This window comes from Scyliorhinus torazame, chromosome 5 (genome assembly GCF_047496885.1).
Source record: "Scyliorhinus torazame isolate Kashiwa2021f chromosome 5, sScyTor2.1, whole genome shotgun sequence".
In the NCBI taxonomy this organism is placed as follows: Eukaryota; Metazoa; Chordata; class Chondrichthyes; order Carcharhiniformes; family Scyliorhinidae; genus Scyliorhinus; species Scyliorhinus torazame.
This window is the reverse complement of record NC_092711.1, coordinates 34,730,107-34,742,997: the sequence shown is the minus strand read 5'-3', so window position 1 is coordinate 34,742,997 and position 12,891 is coordinate 34,730,107.

The following is a 12,891-nucleotide window of genomic DNA, read 5'->3' as shown; positions in this document are numbered from 1 at the left end:
GCTGTCAGTGCTCCCACCACACAGCCAGCACTGTCAGTGCTCCCACCACACAGCCAGCACTGTCAGTGCTCTCCCACACAGCCAGCACTGCCCGTGCTCCCACCACACAGCCAGCACTGTCAGTGCTCCCCCCACAGAGCCAGCACTGTCAGTGCTCCCACCACACAGCCAGCACTGTCAGTGCTCCCCCCACACAGCCAGCACTATCAGTGCTCCCCCCACACAGCCTGCACTGTCAGTGCTCCCCACACAGCCAGCACTGTCAGTGCTTCCCCCACATAGCCAGCACTGTCATTGCCCCCACCACACAGCCAGCACTGTCAGTGCCCCCACCACACAGCCAGCACTGTCAGTGCTCCCCCACATAGCCAGCACTGTCAGTACTCCCACCACACAGCCTGCACTGTCAGTGCTCCCCACACAGCCAGCACTGTCAGTGCTTCCCCCACATAGCCAGCACTGTCAGTGCCCCCACCACACAGCCAGCACTGTCAGTGCCCCCACCACACAGCCAGCACTGTCAGTGCTCCCACCACACAGCCAGCACTGTCAGTGCCCCCACCACACAAGCAGCACTGTCAGTACTCCCACCACACAGCCAGCACTGTCAGTGCCCCCATCCCACACAGCCAGCACTGCCTGTTCTCCACCCACGTAGCAAGCACTGTCAGAGCTCCGACCACACAGCCAGCACTGTCAGTGCTACCCCACAGAGACAGCACTGTCAGTGCTCCCCACACAGACAGCACTGTCAGTGCTCCCACCACACAGCCAGCACTGTCAGTGATCCCCCCACACAGCCAGCACTGTCAGTGCTCCCCCTCACAGCCAGCACTGTCAGTGTTCCCCACGCACACAGCCAGCACTGTCAGTGCTCCCCCACAGAGCCAGCACAGTCAGTGCTCCCCCACACAGCCAGCACTGTCAGTGCTCCCACTACTCAGCCAGCACTGTCAGTCCTCCCACACACAGACAGCACTGCCAGTGCTCCCACCACACAGTCGGCACTGTCAGTGCTACCCCCACTGAGCCAGCACTGTCAGTGCTCCCCACAGAGCCAGCACTGTCAGTGCGCCCCCACACAGCCAGCACTGTCTGTCCTCCCCCCACACAGCCAGCACTGTCAGTGCTCCCCCACAAAGCCAGCACTGTCAGTGCTCCCCCCACAGCCAGCACTGTCAGTGCTCCCCCCACACAGCCAACACTGTCAGTGCTCCCCCCACACAGGCAGCACTGTCAGTGCTCCCCCCACACAGGCAGCACTGTCAGTGCTCCCACCACACAGCCAGCACTGTCAGTGCTCCCCCCACGCAGACAGAACTGTCAGTGCCCCCCTCACACAGCCAGCACTGTCAGTGCTCCCACCACACAGCCAGCACTGCCAGTGCTCCCACCACACAGCCAGCACTGTCAGAGCTCCCACCAGACAGCCAGCACTGTCAGTGCTCCCCCTCAGAGCCAACACTGTCAGTGCTCCCACCACACAGCCAGCACTGTCAGTGACCCCCCACACAGCTAGCACTGTCAGTGCTCCCCACACAGCCAGCACTGTCAGTGACTCCCCACACAGCCAGCACTATCAGTGCTCCCCACACAGCCAGCACTGTCAGTGCTCCCCCACAGAGCCAGAACTGTCAGTGCTCCCCCACACAGCCAGCACTGTCACTACTCCTACCACACAACCAGCACTGTCAGTGCTCCCCCACACAGCCAGCACTGTCAGTGCTCCCACCACACAGCCTGCATGTCAGTGCTCCCACCACACAGCCAGCACTGCCAGTGCTCCCCCACCCAGCCAGCACTGTCAGTGCTCCCATCACACAGCCAGCACTGTCAGTGCTCCCACCATACAGACGGCACTGTCAGTGCTCCGACCACACAGCCAGCACTGTCAGTGCTCCCCCACACAGCCAGCACTGTCAGTGCTCCCCCACAGAGCCAGCACTGTCAGTGCTCCCACCACACAGCCAGCACTGTCAGTGCTCCCACCACACAGCCAGCACTGTCAGTGATCCCCCCACACAGCCAGCACTGTCAGTGCTCCCCCTCACAGCCAGCACTGTCAGTGTTCCCCACGCACACAGCCAGCACTGTCAGTGCTCCCCCACAGAGCCAGCACAGTCAGTGCTCCCCCACACAGCCAGCACTGTCAGTGCTCCCACTACTCAGCCAGCACTGTCAGTCCTCCCACACACAGACAGCACTGCCAGTGCTCCCACGACACAGTCGGCACTGTCAGTGCTACCCCCACTGAGCCAGCACTGTCAGTGCTCCCCACAGAGCCAGCACTGTCAGTGCGCCCCCACACAGCCAGCACTGTCTGTCCTCCCCCCACACAGCCAGCACTCTCAGTGCTCCCCCACAAAGCCAGCACTGTCAGTGCTCCCCCCACAGCCAGCACTGTCAGTGCTCCCCCCACACAGCCAACACTGTCAGTGCTCCCCCCACACAGGCAGCACTGTCAGTGCTCCCCCCACACAGGCAGCACTGTCAGTGCTCCCACCACACAGCCAGCACTGTCAGTGCTCCCCCCACGCAGACAGAACTGTCAGTGCCCCCCTCACACAGCCAGCACTGTCAGTGCTCCCACCACACAGCCAGCACTGCCAGTGCTCCCACCACACAGCCAGCACTGTCAGTGACCCCCCACACAGCTAGCACTGTCAGTGCTCCCCACACAGCCAGCACTGTCAGTGACTCCCCACATAGCCAGCACTATCAGTGCTCCCCACACAGCCAGCACTGTCAGTGCTCCCCCACAGAGCCAGAACTGTCAGTGCTCCCCCACACAGCCAGCACTGTCACTACTCCTACCACACAACCAGCACTGTCAGTGCTCCCCCACACAGCCAGCACTGTCAGTGCTCCCACCACACAGCCTGCATGTCAGTGCTCCCACCACACAGCCAGCACTGCCAGTGCTCCCCCACCCAGCCAGCACTGTCAGTGCTCCCATCACACAGCCAGCACTGTCAGTGCTCCCACCATACAGACGGCACTGTCAGTGCTCCGACCACACAGCCAGCACTGTCAGTGCTCCCCCACACAGCCAGCACTGTCAGTGCTCCCCCCACAGAGCCAGCACTGTCAGTGCTCCCACCACACAGCCAGCACTGTCAGTGCTCCCCCCACACAGCCAGCACTATCAGTGCTCCCCCCACACAGCCTGCACTGTCAGTGCTCCCCCACACAGCCAGCACTGTCAGTGCTTCCCCCACATAGCCAGCACTGTCAGTGCCCCCACCACACAGCCAGCACTGTCAGTGCCCCCACCACACAGCCAGCACTGTCAGTGCTCCCCCACATAGCCAGCACTGTCAGTACTCCCACCACACAGCCTGCACTGTCAGTGCCCCCACCACACAAGCAGCACTGTCAGTACTCCCACCACACAGCCAGCACTGTCAGTGCTCCCCCACACAGCCAGCACTGTCAGTGCTCCCCACACAGCCAGCACTGTCAGTGCTTCCCCCACATAGCCAGCACTGTCAGTGCCCCCACCACACAGCCAGCACTGTCAGTGCCCCCACCACACAGCCAGCACTGTCAGTGCTCCCACCACACAGCCAGCACTGTCAGTGCCCCCACCACACAAGCAGCACTGTCAGTACTCCCACCACACAGCCAGCACTGTCAGTGCCCCCATCCCACACAGCCAGCACTGCCAGTTCTCCACCCACGTAGCAAGCACTGTCAGAGCTCCGACCACACAGCCAGCACTGTCAGTGCTACCCCACAGAGACAGCACTGTCAGTGCTCCCCACACAGACAGCACTGTCAGTGCTCCCACCACACAGCCAGCACTGTCAGTGATCCCCCCACACAGCCAGCACTGTCAGTGCTCCCCCTCACAGCCAGCACTGTCAGTGTTCCCCACGCACACAGCCAGCACTGTCAGTGCTCCCCCACAGAGCCAGCACAGTCAGTGCTCCCCCACACAGCCAGCACTGTCAGTGCTCCCACTACTCAGCCAGCACTGTCAGTCCTCCCACACACAGACAGCACTGCCAGTGCTCCCACGACACAGTCGGCACTGTCAGTGCTACCCCCACTGAGCCAGCACTGTCAGTGCTCCCCACAGAGCCAGCACTGTCAGTGCGCCCCCACACAGCCAGCACTGTCTGTCCTCCCCCCACACAGCCAGCACTCTCAGTGCTCCCCCACAAAGCCAGCACTGTCAGTGCTCCCCCCACAGCCAGCACTGTCAGTGCTCCCCCCACACAGCCAACACTGTCAGTGCTCCCCCCACACAGGCAGCACTGTCAGTGCTCCCCCCACACAGGCAGCACTGTCAGTGCTCCCACCACACAGCCAGCACTGTCAGTGCTCCCCCCACGCAGACAGAACTGTCAGTGCCCCCCTCACACAGCCAGCACTGTCAGTGCTCCCACCACACAGCCAGCACTGCCAGTGCTCCCACCACACAGCCAGCACTGTCAGAGCTCCCACCAGACAGCCAGCACTGTCAGTGCTCCCCCTCAGAGCCAACACTGTCAGTGCTCCCACCACACAGCCAGCACTGTCAGTGACCCCCCACACAGCTAGCACTGTCAGTGCTCCCCACACAGCCAGCACTGTCAGTGACTCCCCACACAGCCAGCACTATCAGTGCTCCCCACACAGCCAGCACTGTCAGTGCTCCCCCACAGAGCCAGAACTGTCAGTGCTCCCCCACACAGCCAGCACTGTCACTACTCCTACCACACAACCAGCACTGTCAGTGCTCCCCCACACAGCCAGCACTGTCAGTGTTCCCACCACACAGCCTGCATGTCAGTGCTCCCACCACACAGCCAGCACTGCCAGTGCTCCCCCACCCAGCCAGCACTGTCAGTGCTCCCATCACACAGCCAGCACTGTCAGTGCTCCCACCATACAGACGGCACTGTCAGTGCTCCGACCACACAGCCAGCACTGTCAGTGCTCCCCCACACAGCCAGCACTGTCAGTGCTCCCCCACAGAGCCAGCACTGTCAGTGCTCGCACCACACAGCCAGCACTGTCAGTGCTCCCCCCACACAGCCAGCACTATCAGTGCTCCCCCCACACAGCCTGCACTGTCAGTGCTCCCCCACACAGCCAGCACTGTCAGTGCTTCCCCCACATAGCCAGCACTGTCAGTGCCCCCACCACACAGCCAGCACTGTCAGTACTCCCACCACACAGCCTGCACTGTCAGTGCTCCCCACACAGCCAGCACTGTCAGTGCTTCCCCCACATAGCCAGCACTGTCAGTGCCCCCACCACACAGCCAGCACTGTCAGTGATCCCCCCACACAGCCAGCACTGTCAGTGCTCCCCCTCACAGCCAGCACTGTCAGTGTTCCCCACGCACACAGCCAGCACTGTCAGTGCTCCCCCACAGAGCCAGCACAGTCAGTGCTCCCCCACACAGCCAGCACTGTCAGTGCTCCCACTACTCAGCCAGCACTGTCAGTCCTCCCACACACAGACAGCACTGCCAGTGCTCCCACCACACAGTCGGCACTGTCAGTGCTACCCCCACTGAGCCAGCACTGTCAGTGCTCCCCACAGAGCCAGCACTGTCAGTGCGCCCCCACACAGCCAGCACTGTCTGTCCTCCCCCCACACAGCCAGCACTGTCAGTGCTCCCCCACAAAGCCAGCACTGTCAGTGCTCCCCCCACAGCCAGCACTGTCAGTGCTCCCCCCACACAGCCAACACTGTCAGTGCTCCCCCCACACAGGCAGCACTGTCAGTGCTCCCCCCACACAGGCAGCACTGTCAGTGCTCCCACCACACAGCCAGCACTGTCAGTGCTCCCCCCACGCAGACAGAACTGTCAGTGCCCCCCTCACACAGCCAGCACTGTCAGTGCTCCCACCACACAGCCAGCACTGCCAGTGCTCCCACCACACAGCCAGCACTGTCAGAGCTCCCACCAGACAGCCAGCACTGTCAGTGCTCCCCCTCAGAGCCAACACTGTCAGTGCTCCCACCACACAGCCAGCACTGTCAGTGACCCCCCACACAGCTAGCACTGTCAGTGCTCCCCACACAGCCAGCACTGTCAGTGACTCCCCACACAGCCAGCACTATCAGTGCTCCCCACACAGCCAGCACTGTCAGTGCTCCCCCACAGAGCCAGAACTGTCAGTGCTCCCCCACACAGCCAGCACTGTCACTACTCCTACCACACAACCAGCACTGTCAGTGCTCCCCCACACAGCCAGCACTGTCAGTGCTCCCACCACACAGCCTGCATGTCAGTGCTCCCACCACACAGCCAGCACTGCCAGTGCTCCCCCACCCAGCCAGCACTGTCAGTGCTCCCATCACACAGCCAGCACTGTCAGTGCTCCCACCATACAGACGGCACTGTCAGTGCTCCGACCACACAGCCAGCACTGTCAGTGCTCCCCCACACAGCCAGCACTGTCAGTGCTCCCCCACAGAGCCAGCACTGTCAGTGCTCCCACCACACAGCCAGCACTGTCAGTGCTCCCACCACACAGCCAGCACTGTCAGTGATCCCCCCACACAGCCAGCACTGTCAGTGCTCCCCCTCACAGCCAGCACTGTCAGTGTTCCCCACGCACACAGCCAGCACTGTCAGTGCTCCCCCACAGAGCCAGCACAGTCAGTGCTCCCCCACACATCCAGCACTGTCAGTGCTCCCACTACTCAGCCAGCACTGTCAGTCCTCCCACACACAGACAGCACTGCCAGTGCTCCCACGACACAGTCGGCACTGTCAGTGCTACCCCCACTGAGCCAGCACTGTCAGTGCTCCCCACAGAGCCAGCACTGTCAGTGCGCCCCCACACAGCCAGCACTGTCTGTCCTCCCCCCACACAGCCAGCACTCTCAGTGCTCCCCCACAAAGCCAGCACTGTCAGTGCTCCCCCCACAGCCAGCACTGTCAGTGCTCCCCCCACACAGCCAACACTGTCAGTGCTCCCCCCACACAGGCAGCACTGTCAGTGCTCCCCCCACACAGGCAGCACTGTCAGTGCTCCCACCACACAGCCAGCACTGTCAGTGCTCCCCCCACGCAGACAGAACTGTCAGTGCCCCCCTCACACAGCCAGCACTGTCAGTGCTCCCACCACACAGCCAGCACTGCCAGTGCTCCCACCACACAGCCAGCACTGTCAGTGACCCCCCACACAGCTAGCACTGTCAGTGCTCCCCACACAGCCAGCACTGTCAGTGACTCCCCACATAGCCAGCACTATCAGTGCTCCCCACACAGCCAGCACTGTCAGTGCTCCCCCACAGAGCCAGAACTGTCAGTGCTCCCCCACACAGCCAGCACTGTCACTACTCCTACCACACAACCAGCACTGTCAGTGCTCCCCCACACAGCCAGCACTGTCAGTGCTCCCACCACACAGCCTGCATGTCAGTGCTCCCACCACACAGCCAGCACTGCCAGTGCTCCCCCACCCAGCCAGCACTGTCAGTGCTCCCATCACACAGCCAGCACTGTCAGTGCTCCCACCATACAGACGGCACTGTCAGTGCTCCGACCACACAGCCAGCACTGTCAGTGCTCCCCCACACAGCCAGCACTGTCAGTGCTCCCCCCACAGAGCCAGCACTGTCAGTGCTCCCACCACACAGCCAGCACTGTCAGTGCTCCCCCCACACAGCCAGCACTATCAGTCCTCCCCCCACACAGCCTGCACTGTCAGTGCTCCCCCACACAGCCAGCACTGTCAGTGCTTCCCCCACATAGCCAGCACTGTCAGTGCCCCCACCACACAGCCAGCACTGTCAGTGCCCCCACCACACAGCCAGCACTGTCAGTGCTCCCCCACATAGCCAGCACTGTCAGTACTCCCACCACACAGCCTGCACTGTCAGTGCCCCCACCACACAAGCAGCACTGTCAGTACTCCCACCACACAGCCAGCACTGTCAGTGCTCCCCCACACAGCCAGCACTGTCAGTGCTCCCCACACAGCCAGCACTGTCAGTGCTTCCCCCACATAGCCAGCACTGTCAGTGCCCCCACCACACAGCCAGCACTGTCAGTGCCCCCACCACACAGCCAGCACTGTCAGTGCTCCCACCACACAGCCAGCACTGTCAGTGCCCCCACCACACAAGCAGCACTGTCAGTACTCCCACCACACAGCCAGCACTGTCAGTGCCCCCATCCCACACAGCCAGCACTGCCAGTTCTCCACCCACGTAGCAAGCACTGTCAGAGCTCCGACCACACAGCCAGCACTGTCAGTGCTACCCCACAGAGACAGCACTGTCAGTGCTCCCCACACAGACAGCACTGTCAGTGCTCCCACCACACAGCCAGCACTGTCAGTGATCCCCCCACACAGCCAGCACTGTCAGTGCTCCCCCTCACAGCCAGCACTGTCAGTGTTCCCCACGCACACAGCCAGCACTGTCAGAGCTCCCCCAAAGAGCCAGCACAGTCAGTGCTCACCCACACAGCCAGCACTGTCAGTGCTCCCACTACTCAGCCAGCACTGTCAGTCCTCCCACACACAGACAGCACTGCCAGTGCTCCCACCACACAGTCGGCACTGTCAGTGCTACCCCCACTGAGCCAGCACTGTCAGTGCTCCCCACAGAGCCAGCACTGTCAGTGCGCCCCCACACAGCCAGCACTGTCTGTCCTCCCCCCACACAGCCAGCACTGTCAGTGCTCCCCCACAAAGCCAGCACTGTCAGTGCTCCCCCCACAGCCAGCACTGTCAGTGCTCCCCCCACACAGCCAACACTGTCAGTGCTCCCCCCACACAGGCAGCACTGTCAGTGCTCCCCCCACACAGGCAGCACTGTCAGTGCTCCCACCACACAGCCAGCACTGTCAGTGCTCCCCCCACGCAGACAGAACTGTCAGTGCCCCCCTCACACAGCCAGCACTGTCAGTGCTCCCACCACACAGCCAGCACTGCCAGTGCTCCCACCACACAGCCAGCACTGTCAGAGCTCCCACCAGACAGCCAGCACTGTCAGTGCTCCCCCTCAGAGCCAACACTGTCAGTGCTCCCACCACACAGCCAGCACTGTCAGTGACCCCCCACACAGCTAGCACTGTCAGTGCTCCCCACACAGCCAGCACTGTCAGTGACTCCCCACACAGCCAGCACTATCAGTGCTCCCCACACAGCCAGCACTGTCAGTGCTCCCCCACAGAGCCAGAACTGTCAGTGCTCCCCCACACAGCCAGCACTGTCACTACTCCTACCACACAACCAGCACTGTCAGTGCTCCCCCACACAGCCAGCACTTTCAGTGCTCCCACCACACAGCCTGCATGTCAGTGCTCCCACCACACAGCCAGCACTGCCAGTGCTCCCCCACCCAGCCAGCACTGTCAGTGCTCCCATCACACAGCCAGCACTGTCAGTGCTCCCACCATACAGACGGCACTGTCAGTGCTCCGACCACACAGCCAGCACTGTCAGTGCTCCCCCACACAGCCAGCACTGTCAGTGCTCCCCCACAGAGCCAGCACTGTCAGTGCTCCCACCACACAGCCAGCACTGTCAGTGCTCCCCCCACACAGCCAGCACTATCAGTGCTCCCCCCACACAGCCTGCACTGTCAGTGCTCCCCCACACAGCCAGCACTGTCAGTGCTTCCCCCACATAGCCAGCACTGTCAGTGCCCCCACCACACAGCCAGCACTGTCAGTACTCCCACCACACAGCCTGCACTGTCAGTGCTCCCCACACAGCCAGCACTGTCAGTGCTTCCCCCACATAGCCAGCACTGTCAGTGCCCCCACCACACAGCCAGCACTGTCAGTGCCCCCACCACACAGCCAGCACTGTCAGTGCCCCCACCACACAAGCAGCACTGTCAGTGCTCACCCCACACAGCCAGCACTGTCAGTGCTCCCAACACACAGCCAGCACTGTCAGTGCTACCCCACACAGCCAGCACTGTCAGTGCTCCCCATACAGCCAGCACTGTCAGTGTTCCCACCACAGAGCCAGCACTATCAGTGCTCCCCCCACACAGCCAGCACTGTCAGTGCTCCCCACACAGCCAGCACTGTCAGTGCTCCACCCACACAGACAGCACTGCCCGTGCTCCCCCACACATCCAGCACTGTCAGTGCTCCCCCCACACAACCAGCACTGTCAGTGCTCCACCCTCACAGCCAGCACTGTCAGTGCTCCCACCACACAGCCAGCACTGTCAGTGCTCCCCACAGCCAGCATTGTCAGTGCTCCCACCACACAGCCAGCACTGCCAGTGCTCTTCCACAGAGCTAGCACTGTCAGTGCTCCCCCACACAGCCAGCACTGTCAGTGCTCCCACCACACAACCAGCTCTGTCAGTGCTCCCCACACAGCCAGCACTGTCAGTGCTCTCCCACACAATCAGCACTGTCAGTGCTCCCTCCATACAGACAGCACTGTCAGTACTCCCACCACACAGCCTGCACTGTCAGTGCTCCCCACACAGCCAGCACTGTCAGTGCTTCCCCCACATAGCCAGCACTGTCAGTGCCCCCACCACACAGCCAGCACTGTCAGTGCCCCCACCACACAGCCAGCACTGTCAGTGCCCCCACCACACAAGCAGCACTGTCAGTACTCCCACCACACAGCCAGCACTGTCAGTGCCCCCATCCCACACAGCCAGCACTGCCAGTTCTCCACCCACGTAGCAAGCACTGTCAGAGCTCCGACCACACAGCCAGCACTGTCAGTGCTACCCCACACAGCCAGCACTGTCAGTGCTACCCCACACAGCCAGCACTGTCAGTGCTCTCACCACACAGCCAGCACTGTCAGTGCTTGCCCCACAGAGACATCACTGTCAGTGCCCCCCACACAGCCAGCACTGACTGTGCTCATCCCACACAGCCAGCACTGTCAGTGCTCTCATCTCACAGCCAGCACTGTCAGTGCTCCCACCACACAGCCAGCACTGTCAGTGCTCCCACCACACAGCCAGCACTGTCACTGCTCCCACTACACAGCCAGCACTGTCAGTGCTCCCACCACACAGCCAGCACTGTCAGTACTCCCCATACAGCCAGCACTGTCAGTGCTCCCACCACAGAGCCAGCACTATCAGTGCTCCCCCCACACAGCCAGCACTGTCAGTGCTCCCCACACAGCCAGCACTGTCAGTGCTCCACCCACACAGCCAGCACTGCCCGTGCTCCCCCACACAGCCAGCACTGTCAGTGCTCCCCCCACACAACCAGCACTGTCAGTGCTCCACCATCACAGCCAGCACTGTCAGTGCTCCCACCACACAGCCAGCACTGTCAGTGCTCCCCACAGCCAGCATTGTCAGTGCTCCCACCACACAGCCAGCACTGCCAGTGCTCTTCCACAGAGCTAGCACTGTCAGTGCTCCCCCACACAGCCAGCGCTGTCAGTGCTCCCACCACACAACCAGCTCTGTCAGTGCTCCCCACACAGCCAGCACTGTCAGTGCTCTCCCACACAGCCAGCACTGTCAGTGCTCCCTCCATACAGACAACACTGTCAGTGCTCCCCCACACAGCCAGCACTGTCAGTGCTCCCACCACTCAGCCAGCACTGTCAGTGCTCCCCCACACAGCCAGCACTGTCAGTGCTCCCACCACACAGCCAGCACTGTCAGTGCTCCCCCCACACAGCCAGCACTGTCAGTGCTCCCCCACACAGCCAGCACTGTCCGTGCTCCCACCACACAGCCAGCACTGTCAGTGCTCCCCCCACACAGCCAGCACTGTCAGTGCTCCCACCACACAGCCAGCACTGTCAGTGCTCCCCCCACACAGCCAGCACTGTCAGTGCTTCCGCACACAGCCAGCGCTGTCAGTGCTCCCACTACACAGCCAGCACTGTCAGTGCTCCCCCCACACAGCCAGCACTGTCAGTGCTCCCCCCACACAGCCAGCACTTCCAGTGCAACCCCATACAGCCAGCACTGTCAGTGCTCCCACCACACAGCCAGCACTGTCAGTGCTCCCACCACACAGCCAGCACTGTCAGTGCTCCCACACAGACAGCACTGGAAATGCTCCCTCCAAACTGTGTCTGTGTCTCTGTCTGTGTAGCTGTGTCTGTCTGTGTCTCTCTATCTGTCTCTCTCTCTGTCCCTGTCTCTGTCTCTGCCTGTGTCTCTGTCTCTCTCTGTGTCTCTGTCTGTATCTCTGTCTCTGTCCCTGTCTCTGTCTGTGTCCCTGTCTCTGTCTGCGTCTCTGTCTGTGTCTGTGTCTCTGTCTGTGTCCCTGTCTCTGTCTGTGTCCCTGTCTCTCTCTGTGTCTCTGTCTGTGTCTCTGTGTTTGTCTGTGTCTTAGTCTGTCTGTGTCTCTGTCTCTGTCGGTGTCTCTGTCTGTATCTCTGTCTGTGTCTCTGTGTCTGTCTATCTCTCTCTGTGTCTTTGTGTCTTTCTGCGTCTCAGTCTCTGTCTCCGTCTCTGTCTGTGTCTCTGTGTCTGTCGGTCTCTGTGTCTCACTCTCTATCTCTGTCTGTATCTCCGTGTCTGTCAGTGTCTCAGTCTCTGTCTCTATCTGCTGCACAGGCTGGGTTTAGGTGTGAGGCACCCACCCAGCTGATCGGCATTGGGGGAGTCACACACACACAGCTGACTGGCCATGGTGGAGGCACACACCCAGCTGATCGGAAATGGGGAGAGGCACACACCCAGCTGATCGGCAATGGGGAGAGGCACACATCCAGCTGATCGGCAATGGGGAGAGGCACACATCCAGCTGATCGGCATTGGGGGAGTCACACACACCCAGCTGACTGGCCATGGTGGAGGCACACACCCAGCTGATCGGAAATGGGGAGAGGCACACACCCAGCTGATCGGAAATGGGGAGAGGCACACACCCAGCTGATCGGCAATGGGGAGAGGCACACATCCAGCTGATCGGCAATGGGGAGAGGCACACATCCAGCTGATCGGCATTGGGGGAGTCACACACACCCAGTTGAT